Raw genomic sequence first — 19,545 nt, forward strand, 5'->3', positions numbered from 1 at the left:
CACTGCAGCTCAGGAGGAGGCAATAATAATGAGCTGCACTTAGCAAAAGTAAATACCTGCGACAACTCCATGGACGGCAGTGCTCGGATCGCAAAGGGAAGGAAAACATTTTGGCTTCAGTTTTGGAGAGTTTCAGCTTTATCTGAGCACTCCATTGCTATGTGTTGTGGCTGTGGGGTTATGAGAGGATGAACATTCCTGTGATGCAGTAACTTGGCACTTTGGCTATGGGGCTTCTTGCAGTGCACCCCAATGACTTGCTTCAAGCGTGTGATGGGGAAGGTACCACGATGGTCTTCTCTGATCAGTGCCCTTCCCACTGTACTCTGCCTTCTTTCTTGCTTTTTAAATAAATTCATACTCATATGTCACAGATGAAGTTTTACCTATCCTGCCTATTGCCAGAGGCTGCTCATCTGGGATGAAGCACAGCCTTAATCTCACATGTGTGACCTAAATAAAATTGGAAGAGTGCAAACAAACAGATCAGCCTCTATCTTTTACTTCTTCTGACTCCGTGGATAATTTTGGCAGGCTGTGGTTCATCTGGAGGTGTGAGGAGGGGTGTGCACGCACCCGGGCAGCCGCTGTGATGCCTGATGTGATGCAGCCACATCTCCTCGGCTGGTATTTGAGCATGCAAAAAGAATACCCGAACCTCTGGTCCTTTCTAAAAAGATCCTGGGAGTAGCAATGTGTCTGCCATGGTGCAGAGCAGCAAAGGCTGCAGCAACAGCAGTTGCAGGGTTGCAAGAAGGGCAAATCTGGTTTAAAATCAGAAACATGATTTTGCTTCCTGACTTCCAGAAGAGGATAATCACACTCCCTTTACATGGGGATCATGCCGCTTAATTAGTAAATGATTAATTTGTTAATGATTTCCCTGGCACGGAAAGCACTGCCGAACAGCTTCTTTTCCCAGCCATGTCAGGCTGAAGCAGAAGGGAGGTGCATCTGTAGCAGCTCAGGGCTCTGTTTGGTTCCCGCTGCTCTGTTGGTCTGCCCAAGTCTGTTCACTGGGTGGGAGCAGTGGGTGAGAAACAGAGCTGTGCTCCCATTCCTGCATCGCCTCCACATTGATACATGGTATATATTTATATATACCATATATATACCATATATACCATATATATATACCATATATTTAATATATACATGGTATATATTAAAGCAGCACCATCACCCTGTCAGAAGCCAGAGGCAATGAGGTGCTTTCTTAGAGCTGGACAGGAGCTGGAGCTGAGCAGCGGAGCTCCTGGTGCTCTGCCTCGCTCAGAGCCACCTGCAGAAGGGACTTCTGCATTGCAGACTCCTGCATGAAGGGTGTAATTCCTCTTTATAAACGCTCACATATCCCAAATCTTGTTTATTCACAATTTCAGCAAATAAGATTATCAGTGAGAAGGGAGCAGAAATGAAATGCAGCCATACTTAAGAAAAGAGAGCGAGAACCCATTTCAGCCAATTTCTCCAATCAAGAAGAAAGGCTGCTTGAAAAAAGAAAACAACAAATGGAAACAAACCTGGCTCCCTTGTAAAGGGTGTTGATCAGAATGGCAATGTTCCATAGAAAGGGCCCAGAAGGGGCAGTGTAAGGGGCCATGGGGGCTCCCCAGCACTGCTCTGTGTGCCCAGCAGCCCCCCATGAGGCTGTGCTCCACTTGCTCTGATCCCCAGGGGTTAATTTGCCATGGAGACAGATGAGGGGCTGTAGAAAGGTTCCCCTATACCTGACCCTGTTCCAAAGCTTCCCTGACTGCAATGAATCTGCTCCCAGACTCCAGGAGAATCCCAGGATTCAGTCAGCTCTGCAGTAGCAGATATACAGCTGATGCCTTTCCCCTGCCCTTTGAGCTCCTGTGAGTAGATTTTCTGCCTTTGCTCATCTCATCCCCTTCCATTCCACGATGCCCTTCGTGCCCCATCCTCCCCCATCCTTCCCCCCAGCCCAGTTCTGTGTTGCAGGGAGGGACTGCCCCTCCTGCAGCTTTTCTCCTGCAGCCACATGACTCCCAAGCAAGTGCTTTTTTTAGGGCTCTTGACTTCAAAAAGCTCCAATTTTGGAACAGTTTTGCTTAAAAGGGGCAAGGTGCCCGGTGGTGAAAGATAACCCATACATCAGCACTATGACACCAGAAAAAAGCCTGTGATGGGTGCGAGCAGAGCTGGACCCCTTGATCTAGAGGGGTTTCGTACTCCTTAGGACAGCTGAACACGCACACAGAGCTGTGCCTGATGTGTGCAAAGTCATGCATCCAGCTCTGCAAACTGGTGAGATTGGTGTAAACATAACGACGTTTAAAAATAGAGAAAAGTATATTTTGGGCAAATTTTATCCGGTCCTTGGCTTTGGAGTGGTTTTCAGCTTGGCTCTGGGGACCACTTCAATCCCATTTCCAAGTTCTTCTCTGTACCCTGGAGGGCCAGACATCTACTTGAAGAAATCAATTCAAATCGGAGATTGCCAAAAACCCCACAAAAATACTGATGGCTTTTAAACCAAACAAAATCTTCGCTCCAAATGGGAACCCGGTCCAGGCTGACAATACAAATCAGGAGCTGGCAGTGCAGCCCTCCTAGCGAGGCATCCTTGCTGATTAGCGCCGCTGCCTCATTAACATGCATACTGTAATCTCATTTGCTCCAGAATTGCTTTGATGTTAATTCCAGCGTTTTGGTGCAGTGTGGTACTGCACTATGTGTTTCCAGGCTGACATCCCTCTCTTCTGCAGCCTGAGCCTTTCCTTTCTTCCCCGCTGCAGCAGCTCCAGCCCCGGCCACCTTGACCCCCAGCTGGTGCCTTTGCTCTCTTGCCTGCAGCCTGGCACTGTGTGGGCAGTGCTCTGCTTTCCGTATCATTTTCTCTCTCTGTAATTTTTCAGCCACTCTTTTACAGAGCTCTTATAACTATGCGCACTATTTTCCCCAGTCCTGTGTCTCTTGGGTAGGATGCTCAGCCACAAAGACATGGGGATAGGGGATGAAATCTCAATTCATTCTGCCCCGACTGCTTGCTTCAGGACTCCCAAACAAACCTTCTTGGCCTCCCAGCCCAGCCAGGCTGCACTGCTTCCCTTTGCTGCAATGGTGGGGACTGTTTTGGAACAGAGAAGATGGGAGGGATAGCATCCTTGGGAGGATGCCCACTGTGTTCTGGTGCTCCTGGGAAACTAGAGGTCTTCTCCAACCTAAAAGTTTCTATGATGCTTTGAACGGTGGTGATGGGTTGACAGTTGGACTTGGTGATCTTAGTGGTCGTTTCCAACCTTAATGATTCCTTGATTCTATGGGGGCAGACCCCAGTTGTGTGCAGTGCTGGATGCAGACCTCAGGGCTCCCCTTCTGGAAGGCCCCAAAGTGGGGCTTAGAAAACCCCCGTGAGAGACCTCTGTGTGCACAGCCCATCAAATCCTGCTTATTTTGGTAAGAAAATAAATAGGGTGGGAATCTCTTTTGGTGCAGCACGAGCCAGGACATCAGGCAGGTGTCCAGTGAGTCCGGGAAAGAAAGTTTAGTGCATGCTGTTATTGGTGCCTGAGTTATTAAGAGAACCAGATGTGTGGCTGGGGTTGTCTGGGGCTGTGGATGCCCAGTAGGGTGAGGACTTCTCCTCCCCACAAAATCAGTCATTTTCACACTTAAACGTGCATTGCAGATATTGCAGGTATTCGCAATCGCGAGAGCTCAGAGCTACCTCAAAACAGGCAGTGCAGGAAAGCGAGGCTGCTTTATTGTCTGGGAGATCAATGACTTTAATAATTAGCATCTTACTTACACATAATTTCTATACTCAATTTGAATCTTAATTAGAGATGGAGAGGGGGATCCGGAAGCTGTGATGCAGCGCAGCACTGTGGGCTGCTCCCACCTGCCCGGAGCAGCGGCTCCACTCAGAGCAGTGCTCAGTGTTGGCTGGGGGCTGTGGCTGTGCCTCCTCCCTGCAGAGAGAAGAGGTTTTCAGAGCACAGGGAACTGCTGTCATCCTGCCCCAGAGCCTGGCAGCAGGGGCCGACCATGGGACCACGCACTGTGTGTGCCCACCCAGTGTGCAGCCCCGGCTCTCAGTATGGGGGATGCTTGGGGCAGGGCTGGGGCTCTCCTTCAAGTCCAACGCCTGTCCACAGTGGCCAGCAGTGGTATGAATCCATGATTTAGGTCCTGAGGAAAGGTCCAAGGGGCTGTGAGCGCAGGCAGGTTAACATCGCTCAGCCCACGTGTCTTCACATAGAGATATGCATTAAAAAACCCAACGCATTTGAAGCCCACCATTTTAATTAAACTGATTTAACATCCGAGTTTGCGAGGGGCTCGGGGCTGGCAAGCACAAAGGAGCCTCACAATCACTCTTGCTCCATTGTTGACGAGCTTTTGCTCTCTGTTTGTACAATAACCTATTGAACTTTTCCAGACTGTAATTCAATACAGAATAGATCCTTTCAGGAGGCTTTTTTTGGCAGGGAGCACTGAAGGCCTTGAATCAATTTCACTTTTCCAGCACAGCTGTTTAATGTATTGATACCAGCTGGAAAAAAAATATAAAGGAATCAATGTTACTTTTATTTGTCCTAAGCTGAAGCCTTTTGGGTCTGTTCTTTGTGACACTGATACCATGCAGCGTGTGGCTATTGTCCCACCTTTACAAGGAAAAGCAAAGACTGTTAATGTGAAACAAGGTGCTTTTTTTTTTTGTCAGTAATACTTCCCCTTTTTGCAAAGGCTTAAAATCTTTTGTAGGAAAAGTCCCACAATTGCACCATCACGTGGCTTAGCAGGTTATTCTAATGAAATGGGGAAAATGCTGTGTAGGGCCTGGGAACTTTCAGTTGCACCCGCATTTCTGCATGAGCTCAAGGGAGGAGGCATGAGAGATGGCCATGGGGACATGGGGATGGGCATGGGGATGGAGTGATGGGCATGGGAACATGGGGATGGGCATGGAGACAGGGTGATGGGCTGCTTGGGGAGAGGGGTGAGGAATGTGGGGTCAGGGAGATAGTTGGAGACAAGGTGATGGGCACAGAGACATAGAGATGGACTGAGGACAGAGTGATGGACTTTGGGACAGGGAGATGGACACTGGGACAAAGAGATGGACACTGGAGAAAGATGGTGAACATTGAGACAGGCTGATGGGGGCAGGGACACCAGTACAAGGAAAGCCACCTTTGACTTCTACTGGCAGCAAAGGAGAGGAGCTGATATCATAACAACCAACAGAGGTTTTGCTGCTATGGGCTCCAAAAGACATTGAGGAAATGACATCTTTGTCCCATATACCTTGTGCAGTGACACAAACAGGTATGTTCACAGGAGAGCAGAGGGAGCCTCCTGGAGGCTGCAGGGTGGGCTCAGAGGTGCCCTCCACACATAAGGATGTGTAGGAGCCAGGCAGCAGTTTGGGTAACGCTGCTCTGGAGCTGGGGATGAGCACAGTGCACCAGAAGTGCTCCCAAAAGACAAGGAGGTTAATTGTTACTTAAGCTATCAAGCTGTTCCCAGATTGCCTGGGGTGAGCGGTGGCAGTGCAAGGGATCACAGAGTGGGAAGCAATGTGTTGGGGCCAGCTTTGCCAGGAAACTTCTGCTGAGAGTGCAGGGGGAAGCTGAGGGATAAATGTGCGTGCGCAAACATAATGTGATGCACACATGTGGGCACAGAGAATCTGCTTGGTGATAATGGCTAGTTTTCCTAGCAAAAGGAAAGGAGGGATTTCACAAATCTTTGAGTGACTGAAAAGCACAAATCCCACTGACTCACACTCTCAGATTATTTTCCTGTTAGGATTTGCCCCAGATAAAGAGAAGGATGATGTTACATCAATTAATTATAAGGAAGAGGATGCTGTTTCCAATGGAGTTGCACTTGCTGAAGATCTGTTCCAAAGACTTTATCTTGAGTTTTAGAGGTAACTGCTGGGGTCAAGGCAGAGCCTCCTGCCATGCTATTTGCCATGGGGAGAAAGGAGAAGGCAGGTGCCTGTGATGTATACATTTGTGTATGCATCACAAGGTGTACGTTTGTGCCTGATTAGGAGTCCCAGCTGGTGGGAGCCTGGTGTTACTGCAGTGAGTCCTGCCACAGGGAGCTCAGAAATAAAGTCACCGCTTGTAATTAGGTGCTGCAGTATGATATCCTCTCCATTTAGAGCAGTTTCTGGAAGACAAAGAAAAATCCACCCGACGAGTGTCCATGTGTCCATTCCCCCCCCTCAAAAAAAAAAAAAAAAAACATAGCTAGAAGGGGAAATCAATAGCAGCAGGACAGCTGATGAGGTGGGTGAGACCCTGGAGGAGGTGGCCAGGAGGTGCTGGGAGGTCACTTCGGGGAAAGCAAAGGATTTTCCACTCCTATGGGCATTGCCCCACAGCAAGGCTCGTGCAGGATGAGCCCATGGGACTCCATCCCTGGGCAGGATGGGACTGGTAGGGAAGCACCCCACGCATCTCTGCACCCCGGCATCCCCACAACCCGCCATGCACACCCACTTTGTGGCTGACCCCCAGCGCCCCGGCGCTCCCCTTCCCCCCACTTATAAATCAGAGCAGAATTAATTCAGGCACCGCGTTTTATTTGATAAACGTCAAAATATGTAAATACCGGGCTCTCTTCCTACAGTCGCTAAAACAAATGGAAAACACATTTATTAGCATAGAGATGAGTTTAATCAAATCAGCGGCGAGTACAAATTAGCCACAGGAAACGTAATGAGCTGGGAATTAATTAGCAGCATAATGGTAATAACTTTGCCTGCTGATTACCTTGCGGCCATGGCTCTCCCCCAGGGCTTTCCATGGGTTCTCCAACAGCTGATCTTTTCTGTTGCAGGAGCCCCTGAACTGGAACAGCATGGCCGACAGCTCCGGTGCAACAGACTGGAGGAGGGGAGGGAGGTGGTGGGAGGGAGGAAATAAAAAAAGCCATGTGAGAGTTACACCGCCTTTAGCTTTCTGATCCACAAGCTGGTTTCTTTCCCAAGTGCTCTCTGGTTTGTCCTGCCGTCAGAGCACTGCCCTGCCCCTGCCCAGCTCTGGCACGGTACTTTGGATGCCGCTGGCCTCGCTGCAGCCACTTGTGGGGTTTTCATCATTTTTGCCTATTGAATGGTGCATCCCCAAGCAGGCACAGGGCACAGAGCAGAGACACTCTGCACCCTGGGGTTATTTCAGAGCTTTTGGCATTGTGCTGCAAGGGATCTGACTTGCCCCCAAATAAATGTTTGGGTGGTTTTGGAGAGGGCCTGAAGTTGCCTTGGGAAGGGCAGGAGAAGGGTGACCCTGAGACTCAGCTGGCTTTTTTGAGGAGCTGATGTTGCATGAGAAAGGGACAATTGGTGCTCCAGGGGCTTTGTAAAGTGCTGGGCTTGTAAATTAACTGCTTGACACCGGCAGTGATGGAGAGCAGTGGGGGGCAGGGGCTGGATGCAGCAAGGGGCAGTTCCTCTTCTTGATTTATTTGTATTCCTTCTGTGGCGCCTCTCCTCCCAACACCTGGGCAGTCCAAAATAACACTCACAGAGCCTTCCAGGGCAGGAGCTAAAAGCACTTCATATGCCTTAATGAATCCAGCTGTGCAAGAGCCCTGTGAGGAATTATTATTCCTAACAGTGAGGGGAGGTTGAGGGAATAATGCTCCAGTCTGGGGGTCTCCATTTGGATGCTCCTGTCCTTTTCTGTGCCTCCCAATGCAGCAGCCTCCATTTGAGGGGCCGAGTTGAAACTCAGTGTAAAATGCAAAGAAAAGTTAAAAAATAAATCACACTTTGAGGTACTCTAGCAGAGATTTGCAGGGGAATAAAACAAACATCTACGTTTAAATGGTGGTTCAAAGGGATTTCTGCAGGGATGTTGTCCTCTGCTCCTGGTGCTTGGCTCCATCCTGGACACGAGGAGGAGGAGGATGGACAGGTGAGGGCCCGCTGCTGTCTGTGGTACCCCATCAACTGGGAGGATCTGTGGTGTCACCCCGATACCATCGCTCTGAGCTGTGCTCCGCGGGCACAAAGGCAGACCTATACCTGAACTGTCAGGAGATGGTGGGCTGCAGCTGATGCAAACCAGGAGGAATTCGTCACTTCAAAAATATATCTAGGTTGGGTGGGAAGGAGCAGGAATTCTCCATTTTTTTGTGGAGAGAAAAGGAAGACAGGATGGTTCCATGCCAACAGGATGTTATTTGCACTTTTGGGTTTAAGTCCAAGAGACTTCAGAGAAACAAGAGTTCCCTCAAGCCTATGATGATCTTTGACCAAAAGGAAGGCCATGTGTCATCCTTTGACATCATCAAAATTCATCTTTGAGGCTCAAACTCAATTCTCATGCTTAGAGAACTTAGGAAAATCCTCAGATGGAAAAATTAGCAGGTGGCATATAAATTCCTGCTTAGATACCCACAGTAGGTACTTCCAAAGCCCTTGGAATTGCCTCGACTTTGTTTTTTTCAGGCATTTCTGCGCTATTTACCATTGTCTTTAATTCTAGTGATATTGGATCATTGATTCTACCGGCATTTCCCGAACCAATTGGAACAAATCTGCCAACATCAGCAGTACTGACAGCAATGTGTTGCCTCAGAGAGTTGCTTGGTAGAAAAATCTATAATCTCCGTGGTTGTCCCTGGAAAGCCTTAGCAGCTCTTCCAAAAACTTGAGGCAGTGGAGAGAAAACAAACCCTGCTGCATGCCAGATTAGACCCATTCCCATCCAGGGACTGCATATGTAATAGTATTGAAACATGGCAATAAACTGAGATTTGCTCCCTATGGGAGGTTTGGGAGATGTGTGGATTGTTGTGGCAGCATTTGCTCCTCCTGGAAAGCAGAAGCAGGGGTAGGACAGGGACTGCAGAAGGCAGTGGTGAAGGGATGCTTGCACGGCCATTGCCAGCATTTTTGCAGAAGTCGTCACTTTAGGAGTCACTCAGAAGGCAGTGCTGGCTGCCCTGTTGGTGCTGCCTGCCCACCCTGCTGTGTGCTGAGTGCATTGCACATCAAAGGGCACCTGAAGCTGATGTGCACCATGGGCTGAGGAGCAGCTCTCTGCCTGCTCTCACAGCCATTGCCAGGATGCTCCTCCACAGAGCTCTCACCCTGCACAGTCAGGGCAACCAGGGCCCGACCTCTGAGGAGAGTTGTGTGGTTTCGCTGAAAGAGGCTCAGCTCTTTGCTCCTTTTAATGCCTCTCATTTTTTATTTTATTTATTTTTTCAAAGGGAGCTTCTGCAAGTTGCTACAATGGATGAAACCACCAGCTGCAGTGAAAGAACCTTGCATTTTATTATCATGGATACATAATGTCTCACCCAGAGGGAAGCGGAAGAACACAAGGTCACCCAGCATGCCCAGGGCTGAGCCTGAATGGGAGGTCCAAGCTCCCCCCGGTGCCCAGCCTTCCCTGCAGCCCATGCGTCCTTCTAAAGGCAAAGGACTTTTATCCTTCAAAGTGCCATTTCCCTTTGCTACCTGCAGACAAATAGGTTGCTCTAAGATGCATGCCACGAACCGATTTTTGATTCATGAGAGCTTGAGCCAATGCTGATCATAAGAGAGTCAACAGCCGTCATAAAATATGAAAGGTTTTTAAGCAGTAGGTTCCGTCACATAGAGCTCTGCAGCATACTTTCTGCTTCAGAGGGGCCAGCCCCAGCCCCAGCTTTTAATGGGAAGGTGGAAGGGAAATGGGTGAGAGCAGAGTTTGCCCCAGTATACCCAAGGCCACCCAATTCCATGGAAACCTGTAGGAATTCTACCACTTTAAGCAGATACACAAACAATGCTTTCATGCAGTTTTCTTGCCAATGCTTTTTCTTAAAGATCTCCACGGCTGTCATATAAAATATGCCTAATTTAGATTACGCATATTTGTCCTCAGTGAATGATTGATTAAGTGCTCTGATCTTGACTGCTATGTTAGCAGCAGGGTATCTGTGCAAGAGGAGTGGAAATCTCATTGGATAAATTGCGGAGATGAAATCTTCGCTGTTATAGATCTGAGATCTGGTTTTCTTTTTCACAGCCAAGGCAAATGCTGTCTTCTCTACAATAACAAACACGCTTTGTAATGTGTTCCAGGACAGTGCTGATCTTGACTTTGTTTCTTCATGGAGGGGCTTTAAACTGTCATAATACCATGGCACCAAACTCTTAATGTCAAAGATATCGCTGTAAAGTGGGTATCTCTGAGTTCACTAGATCAGCTGTGATTTACACTGATGTAACTGAAAACAAAATGTGCCTCACTGACATCTGCGGAGCTGCTCTGATAAAACCAGCATAGAAGCAAAAGCAGGGAAAAAGCCATCTCTGTGCTACGGAGCTCATTGGAAGCATCAGGCATGGCTTAGCAGGGCTGCCCGAAATGGAAAGCCTCCATCAGGGGTTACTTACCCTGCCAATCTCACTTTAACATCGCTGAATCTGAGCGGTGTGCGAATGCATTGCTACCTACAGGAGCGGGGAGCGATCGCCTGGCTCATTTGTGTCATCTTAGGTCCCACACTTCTTATAGGAAATTATGTCAAGCTGTGCTCTGTCATCTTTTCATTTTCTCGCATTTACGATCTAGAACTGATAAAAAAATAAGGGTACTTGAAAATGCTACATTAAAAAGGTATTTTTTAAAGATATATGTTTTAATTTCTAAGCTCAGTCTGTTAATGGTGCTGTCTGCGGAGCAATGCAATGTTAGGAAAGCACGGTAACAAACCAAGGAATTTTCTAAAGAAAGGAGGATTTTTTTTTTCTCCTTTTCTCTTTCTGAAGAATTTTTCTGGCCTTCTTGGAGGTGCAGAGAAAGCTTTCAAGACCATCAGAATAAAAGGGTTGTTTACTGTGATGCTCGCAGCCTTGAAAAAAAAAAAAGATAAAGGAATAAAGAAAAGCGAATCCAAAAGGGACGGACGAGGGGTGAGCTCAAGAGAAAACATTCCTGAATCGTTGCATGATGCTGTCACGGTGTAGCAGAGGAAAGCAGAGCAAAGCTAAACAGAAAGGCAGTGACTTGGGGGGAAGCAGCACCTCCTTCCCAGGGTGTGCAGTGCTCTGCCAAGGAAAAAGTAAGGACAGACTGCAGAAATACCACTAAAAGGAGAAATACAGTGCAGAAAATCTCTGCTCTGACTTAATTTCATGTTTGCTGTTGACACAGCTTGCACCGCCCTGCTCGTGTGCAGACCCAGGGCAGCATCTGTGACTCCTCGTGGGTTGGACCGGAATGCTTCCCAGGGAAAGCCACGGCCTGCAGCCACGGATGGAGCGCTAAGCTGTGTTAATGATGCTGTGTTATCACCAGGCTCTAATGCTGCCGTGAATGAATGTGACTACTGTGTCTGTTCCTGCAGATCAGCTGGTAATTACACTTGGATCCAAAGTAATTACCTTGAGACTTGCACTCTGGTTTAGAAGACAGAAATAACTGTGCACTCTCCTGGTCCCACACGTAGTGCTTGTGATGTAATTTAATAGCCAGTGACTAACATGAAAGTAAAGTGGCGTTTGGCTTATATTTATGCCCTTTTAAATTAAACACTGGTGTTTTTTCCTATGAAAGGAGCAGGGCCCTGCATGACACCAGTCTTCTTTTCCCCACTCCAGCTCCTTCCCCCTTTCCTTTACAAAATGAAATACTCTGAAGCAGATAAATATTTATAAGCTCCTCCCGGAGTGTGATTGTTTTGACAAACTAACTCAAGCAGGTCTTGCTTTGGCTTTGCTCTGCGCCCTATTTAGGTTTGAGGGGGGTGTTTGCAGGCTGCCAACAAAGCATGCCTTGAGTTTTTCCAGGTCACATCTGCCAGCACATTTCCTCCTTAACCTCTGAACATGAAAGACCTGGACAGCTGTACCCCTGCATTAAGCACCTTTCTTGATGAGGAGTGTGAAGGGGAGGCAGACTGATGCCCAGAGCCCATGTATTAAAGGTACCGTTTCTGGAGCCCACAGTTTGGTTTCCTACCACCCGTTATCAGACATGCAGCTTTCTTTTTTTTTCCTTACAGAACGTAATACTTCTCGTGCATTTCCAAATCAGCCACTGCTTCTGCAAATAGTCTTCTTCCTTCAGGGTGAGCTGCTTATTTTGGTTAGGAACAGAAAGAGTCTACTGTGCTCTCTTTCTTTTGGCAATGTCTGGATAATCATTGCTCGTAATAATGCCAGCCCAGATGTTGAAACATCTCCTGTATTAATTTCACCCAGAAGATAATTTCCCTTAGAAATCATGTGCAAATCCCCTGTTCTAATTTAAGAATTAATTCAGTGCACTAAATCTTAGCATTTCGTCCTAGAAATGTTTTTCAGCGCCTGTTAACCCTTTGCAACAACAACAAAAAGCCCAAATGGGAGATCTGCAGATTGACTAACCCTGCCTTTTGTAGCAGCCTTGTTTGAGCCTCATACACAGCATTTTGTAAGGAAGATCCCCTTCGACATCGACTGCTACTTGAATGGTTTCCTTCTCCCCCAAGAATGCCATCCCACCTACATGGCAGTCCAGCACCCCTTCTGCCAAGTGAATCGAAGGGCACAGCCCCTCTCTTTGCATCAGGACACCCTCTGGTTTACCTTCACAGTCTTATTTCCAGTGGCATTCAGAGTATCAAGAAAATATCTCTGGTAGTGGCACACTGAAGCTAAGGAAAAATCATGCGAGGAATCAGTCTCTGGGTTCTTGTAGCTACATAGCATGCAAACGTACATCCCCAAATTAGCAGATCATGGAGTGTGCACGCAGAGCAGCTGAGGATCACAGGATTCACTGAGACTGAATTTTGGTATGTTCCTAGACGCACGCTCCTCGAGAACATGAATTAATGATATCACCATGATAGCATCTCTCTTGCTGCTTCATGCAGGGAATCGTCGCCCTATGGAGCGCAGCGATTTTGCTGCTGGCAGTGCTGGTGTCCTGCTGGGAGCTGCACCCCCTGTGCTCTGAGGAGCAGAGGGCAGGACAAGGGCCACGCCAGGAGGATTTCTTCTCAATCAGCTTTGATAATTATGGTAAGGTGATAATATGTGATCAGTGCCGGGCCATGCCAGCACATCAGCAGCACAGCATATACTCTCCAATGCTGTGCTGAGGCTGCACAGCAGCATGGCCTTGGAGGTGAAAAATAATGCAATCCCATAAGGAGAACAGCTTGTGCTGTCAGCAGTGTGGGGAATCCCATTTTCCTTTCTCAGAGAGATCATCTGTTAATAGCCAACAGTGGCTACGAGCCTGGCTTCGGAAGGATTCTGGAGTGCTAAATCTGGCTTTTCTTTAAAAAATGTGTGGAATTCACCTCCATGGAAGTGCTGGGATGCTTGAATCAGGTTGGTCCCCTGACTGGATGTTGTCATGGCATAAAATGGTACAAAGATTCTTCAAGGAATGTTCTCTGATTCACAGCAGCCACAGCGTGCACAGAGTGCACAGACATGCTGTGTCCCAGCAATGAGCACGGGTTGAGATGTACCTATGGGCACTGCGATAAGGCTGTTCCTTTCTCTCCAAGTTGCTGCTGTGGTTTCCTTCTAGAAACCTGTGTTTGTGATATGGCAGCAGCTGCGGCTCTCTGTGGTGAAATGCTGTGGTTGCTTCAGGATTTAAGGAGCAGAAATCACTGTTCTGTTCTGATTTTGATCAGTGGGGTTTTTAGTTCCCTTCTCTTCCTACTTGGGGTCCTCCCCCAGGACAGCACCAGCAGCCAACCACCTCTCCTTGCTTCTCCTCCTGCTGCAGTCTTTGATCATGCTGTTATCTCCGGGCAGCACTCCTTAGCTTGACATTAATGCACCCAGCCCATGTTTGCATCACCAGACATGTCATCTCTATCAACCAAACCTTTTGCCTCTGCCCCCACTACAGCCATAGAGGTGACTGCCATTGAGATTTTGTTAAGGAAAACACAAAAAGAGCCAATATTAAAACTGAAATATTTAGGAAACCTTACTCCAGGAAAACAGAACTTAAAATATTGACTGAACAGGAAAGCTTGCTGTAATTTTCAAGCAACTTTTCAGCCACAGTAGAAGATGATGCCAAACCGAATGAGAGCAGAGATTTAGTAACAGCCTCTACATTTCCTGGGCTCTATGGCACATCAGAAAGTCATCTGGCAGGCAAAAGGCAGAAGCAGAAGTCAAGTGCTGGCTTCTGGGATTTGGAGACAGGAACAGGAGGGCTGGGAGCCAAAGGGGTGAGCTGTCTTCCTGCAGCCCCAAAGTGAGTGGGAGAGCTTTGCCATCCGCTGGCCCAGCAGCCATTCCCCAGCTCAGTGCAGTGGGTGCTCACACTGCCAAGCATTTTCTTTTCTCTCCCTCCATTTCCCCACCCTCTGGGAAAAAAAAGTTGGGATGAAAGCTTGAGCTCGTTTGATAACTTCCCTTAACTATCAGCTAAATAATACATGAACACGGACCCGCCATGCTGACGGATGACTCCCTCTGCTGACCCTGTTTTATTTTTATTGCTTGGCTCGGGCCAGTTCCTTCAAGTCCTGAATCATCAGAACAGAGACCTTGAGGTATTTCAGCCAAATCAATCCCTGGCCCATTGACACATTGCTTTACCTAACCAAGCATACAACTTTGCTTTTCCCCGATAATTTCTCAATTAATTGCTTTTCAGCTCTCATTCGTTACAAGGTCAGGCTGTGACTGGGCTTGTACATTCCCATCTCTGATAAACTCTCCTGGTCCCCTAATCAGCTACGACTGGGATTTTAGTTCCATTAACTTATTCATCATCTAGACATTTTCATCTTGGGGAGCTTGACTTTTGATTGTATCAGTAGTATCTTCAATTATTTAAGAGGGCTTAAAAATCCCTTCTTGCCTAAAAGGAAAATGCATGTTGAGCACTGAAAATTGATCAGATTGGACCAGTGTGTTTGGATGTCCATGTGTGCAAGCCCGTGTTAAACAGTTCATAAGCAGCACAAGAATCTGCTGCTGCTGAACATGTGTGTCCATGAGGCCGACTGTATTAAGATGTCAAACACAGGGGAAGGGCAGTATGCTGATGACTAGTGGCTTACTAATGCTAAATCATGCCAGAAATTCTGTTCCATGATGTCAAGCATTGATTCAGTTTCTGTGGGAAGTTATGCAAATGCCAGAACCCCTCAATAAGATCTGAAACTGAAACTGCTGGTAAAAACCTGCTTGCCCTCTCCTGGAAAAGCATCTTCTTATAAAACCTTGAAGCCGGAGGGGTGCATTTCAACATGCCCCCAGACAGAAGGACTTGTGGAAGCCTTCTGCTTCAGTGACTTCTGGGAGCTAAATCATAGAATCACAGAATTGCTCAGGTTGGAAAAGACCTTCAAGATTATCAAGTCTAACTACAACCAAATCATACTACCCTAACTCTAACAACCCACCTGAGTCTGTGCTCCATCCTTGTAGCATCTGCTCCAGTCCAAGGCACCAGCCCACCGGAGCTACAAAACTAAAACTTTTAACAGAAGAAGGCTCTGTTGCACCATGAAATGTTCTGCGTCCCAGCTCTTCCAAAGGTCCTTCTTCCCACAGGCCGCACCCAAGCAAAGCTGGTGGCAAAACCTAACCAGCTTACATCAGCTGGGAAATCACAGAATTGCAGGGGTTGGAAGGGACCTCAAGAGATCATTGAGTCCAGCCCCCTAATGATACAGTTCTGAATGGGACAATGGGACTGAAGAGTGTGGAGGCTGCTTCCTACTCTATGTCTGGTGTGGAAGTCAGGGCAATGGAAGTTGGCTGAAAACCACCTTACTGTGTCAGGAGAGAATTTTAGATTATCTGAGAGCTTCAGCCCCTGAGGAATATCATAGAAAGGGGTAAAAATGTACCAACAGACTCTCCAGGAAGAAAAACAAGGCCAATACTGGAAAGACAGGAGTTGCTGCATGTTTAAAAGGAGCCTCTCCTTCTGTGCAAAAATTCAGCTCTGACTTAAAAGGAAATACCGAGAAGGAAACACCCACTAAGGAGTGATTGGAAAATTAGTAGCATGGGGAATTAAAAACAACAACAACAACAACAAAACACAACACCAGTATTATCATGAAAGAAAAGTGCAATAGCAGCAACTATGTAAAATTTAGAATGTTGCTTTGTTTGCTTTCCCCCACGCTGTGATAACTCACCCACCCCACTGGAAATCTCTTTCCTTCCATGCCCTTTTTTCATACAGCAGCACAGAGAATCTTCCCCAGGTCTCTGCTGCTGCCCGTACATTTGGTAGCAGAAGGCACCAACACTTGAGAACCTGAAGAAACGTATGGTTCTCTTTTGCAGATACACCCCGCTGCGTTCTGGGCCTTCAGCTCCAGTTTTGGCTGTAGGAAAAAAGAAAGGGCCCTCCTGGCTCCCAGGCTGAGCAGCTCCAACGCCTGCCTTTACAATACTGCTACAGTCAGACATGAAATCTTAATGCACGATAGTGCCTCAAATCTTACATTCTTCTGAAAAAGGTGAGTCCCCAGTAGTAAATGAAATATTAAATATTATTAAATATGAAACAGTTAAACCTGGATTCCATTAAAATGAATCTTTCATAGTTTTCCTGTTGTATTTTTTTCCCCTTATTTTTTTTTCCCCCCAGGGAGTAAAGCAATCTCATGAGCTTTTATGTGTCCTCCTAAAGACAGAAAAATCACAGGTAATTTAAGTCTGTTCTATTCGGATTTATTTGAGCTGGAAAGCAAATCAAGGTCTTGAAACCCTCTCATGGTTGCATCTATCTCACTGAACTATTTAACAGGCTGTATCAAAGGCTCACCTAAAGACACCATGTAATGCCTGTTGACACGTGCCACCTATCTGGGAATCTTGTATCCAGTTACACACTCTGCTTTCATGTAGACTGACTTTAATCTTCCACCATATGATAAAGATAAAAATGTTTTCATATTGCATAGGATACTTTCAGCAATGTTTTTGTTGCTCCTGAAGATTTTCTGGGAGTTAAACTGTGACTTGAGCGAGTGCTGATACGTGAGCTGTCAACTGGGCATCCCAAAGAACAGCTACAAGAGAAAACATTTTATAGAGCTGCCATCAATTTGGGATTGTCTGACCGTGAGATCCTGGCTGGGGTTACATATGCACATAGCACACAGTGCAGTTGATAGGATAAGCCCTTATTCAACATTGATGCAGTATTTTGTGTCAAGAGCATTTGCACCGGAGTGTTTGAAAATAAGTGGGTAACTGCACAGGTCAGCTGCTGAGATGGACAGAAAGGTGTATAATTCTCATTAGAAGTCTTTATGTCCTTGCATTCAGAACTTAAGCCCTCTCATCTATTAGGAGCAGATGTATTTGAATGAGATAAATAGGAATTTTTAGAAGAGGATGGGAGAAAGAGTCCTTAGATTTGATAAAAGGGTAGAGGATCATGGCTCTTGCTTGAGCTTCTCCTCCTCTGCTGCAGATGACTGGATCTGATGTGATCCCCACTTCCAGCACTGCTTTAATTCCTGACCTACCACGTCATGAGCTCCAAAACACACACAAATTACCTTGTCAACCTTGAGATGCTCATTTGGACTGGAAGGCAATAACTAGCAAGAAAAGCAAGCTAAAATGGCAAAGAAGGTAAAAATTCATTCATTATTCATTACTACTGCTATATCGTGTGCAAAAAACCTTCCACCTTGCTTTCCACTCCACTTATGTTAGGTCACTTCTGAGGCTCGGCCAGTGGGTGATGCAAGAACAGCCCCTGCTGCAGGAGCCCATGTCCCCATCTGCCCTTCTCCAGCTCTGAGAAACATGGGGAAGAAAGAGAGAAACTGGCTCAGCAGACAGGTGGGAGAACCCATGCTCTTCCCTATCCCAGAGTTTTGTAACGTTTCACAGGTTGCTTAAATAAAATAAAATAAAAAAGCAAATGGCAAAAGGTTATTTTCTGTGCTTAAATGCCAGCATCTTCTGCGTGCTTTGACTCCAGCTGAGTGGCGACAGCATCCCACCCGTCAAGGCCTTCTCTCAGCCTGAGCAGAAGCATACGCTGCTGGTCTGTTCTTGTAAGGGCTTTGGATGCCTGCTTCTGGCCTGACACCCCTGGGATGCAGGGGAACAAATCCCAGCAGCATTATTTATTTATTTTAACGAACTGCTGCCAGTCAGCTCACGTTTGTGCCAGAAAGATCTCAAATTGCCTCAGAGCAATGGAAAACATGTTGCGAAGCACTACGGAGCTTAGACACGAGCATGTCAAATGAGTGATCTGCATGAGAGCCGATAGACGTGACATTTAGTGATCATCTTCCTTGGACAAAGTGAAGCACTGCTGTCACTTTAGGTAAATCTCAGTCAAATTTCTGGCATTTTACCATAGGGGAAGCAGGAGGCATCATAGTCAATTTCTCTTCTTAAAAATATAAAAGATCAACTTCAGGAAAAAAAAATGTTTGCTACTATTCAAGGTGTAATACCTTCTCCAGTCTTGGTCAACCATTTACTTGCTGCTGATATCAACATGTCACTCCTAGTGTTTACTGATGTTCACTTTATAAATGGCTTTTCCTAGCTGTCAAAATATCTGCCACCAGCATCTCTTTGCCTCTTTGCCTCTCGCCCCTTTAATAAAGATTAATATCTTTGAGGTTAACTAGAAAGATCAGATACTACGCAAATGACACCGTAAGTCTGATATTTAAACAAGATGAACATGTAATTGCCGAGATTATGTGAGCAAATTGGGTAATTCCTACCCTGAATGAACACAGTTGGCTTTTGTGGGGTCAGTTAACTCAAGTGCACATTCAGATGAATTGTGTATTGGACACATTTGGGTTTTCGGAGGTTCACCCATTGAAAAATAGTAGATGTTCAAAGGAAAAGTGGGTGAGTCTAGGTTCTACACCTGCTCTAAACAAATAGCATGTTTAAAAGGTATTCAGAATGGGGATACTATAAAAATATGGCACATTGGCTTTCTGTATTTATAGTCCACCTGTGACTTCTGTATTAAAATGGTTTCAGTCTATGAGTCCAAATAAGATTTTTCAACCTGTCACTCTCACAGCTCAACCTGTTATACAAAATGCTAAACATGTTCAGTCTGCTTTGTACATCTTTCTTGACAAACACCTAGAGTAACGATTCCAGAATGGAAATTCAGCTGGCAATTCTATGGATGAAGCACAAAACTCGGTTTGGGCTTTTTAAAGCTAAGAGTGGTGAACACATATTTTACTTTTAAAGTGCAAGGTGTGACTTAGAAGGCACAACAGAATAGATCACCATCTCTTCAAATAAGCTATGCTCCAAGTAGCTCAAATAATGTTTGTTTGATCAACTCCACAGGATCAGATCAAAGCAAAGGATGAGATACATGGACAAAACTGCAAGGTGAGACCAAAACAGCTGTCTGTAGATGTCGGACTTAGAGTTACTTTTCTGATCACCATTTCTCCTGTATACATAGGGTGATTTCTTAGCTTGTAGACCAACACAGGTAGTTTCCTGCAACCCCTCCAGGAGGGCTCAAGAATTGTATCTAACAATGCACATCACAAGGGAAATGGGCCCTACAGCTTCATCTCTCAACTTGAAATCCTCCTCTTGTTGGCATT

General features: G+C 46.4%; 2 long non-coding RNA genes across 3 annotated transcripts in view; one reads left to right on the top strand and one right to left on the bottom strand.

Moving 5' to 3' along the window:
- Window positions 1-4,667: 4,667 nt before the first annotated feature.
- The window catches only part of LOC771200, a 131,260-nt gene continuing 116,382 nt past the window's right edge, over window positions 4,668-19,545 (bottom strand). Inside the window, exon 4 of the long non-coding RNA XR_213475.5 lies at window positions 4,668-6,872. This is a non-coding gene — a long non-coding RNA (uncharacterized LOC771200). The remainder of the gene's footprint in view (window positions 6,873-19,545) is intronic.
- On the top strand, window positions 12,797-19,500 carry LOC112530118. 2 transcript variants are annotated; one of them, XR_003071439.3, is made up of 6 exons: window positions 12,858-12,994; window positions 16,259-16,434; window positions 16,566-16,622; window positions 17,397-17,560; window positions 17,645-17,773; window positions 19,277-19,500. It is a non-coding gene; the product is annotated as an uncharacterized LOC112530118 (long non-coding RNA). The 2 variants fall into 2 exon arrangements; XR_005841348.1 differs by lacking the exon at window positions 19,277-19,500 and having other exon boundaries at window positions 12,797-12,994; window positions 17,645-18,073.

Source organism: Gallus gallus, chromosome 20 (genome assembly GCF_016699485.2).
Source record: "Gallus gallus isolate bGalGal1 chromosome 20, bGalGal1.mat.broiler.GRCg7b, whole genome shotgun sequence".
Classification (NCBI taxonomy): domain Eukaryota; kingdom Metazoa; phylum Chordata; class Aves; order Galliformes; family Phasianidae; genus Gallus; species Gallus gallus.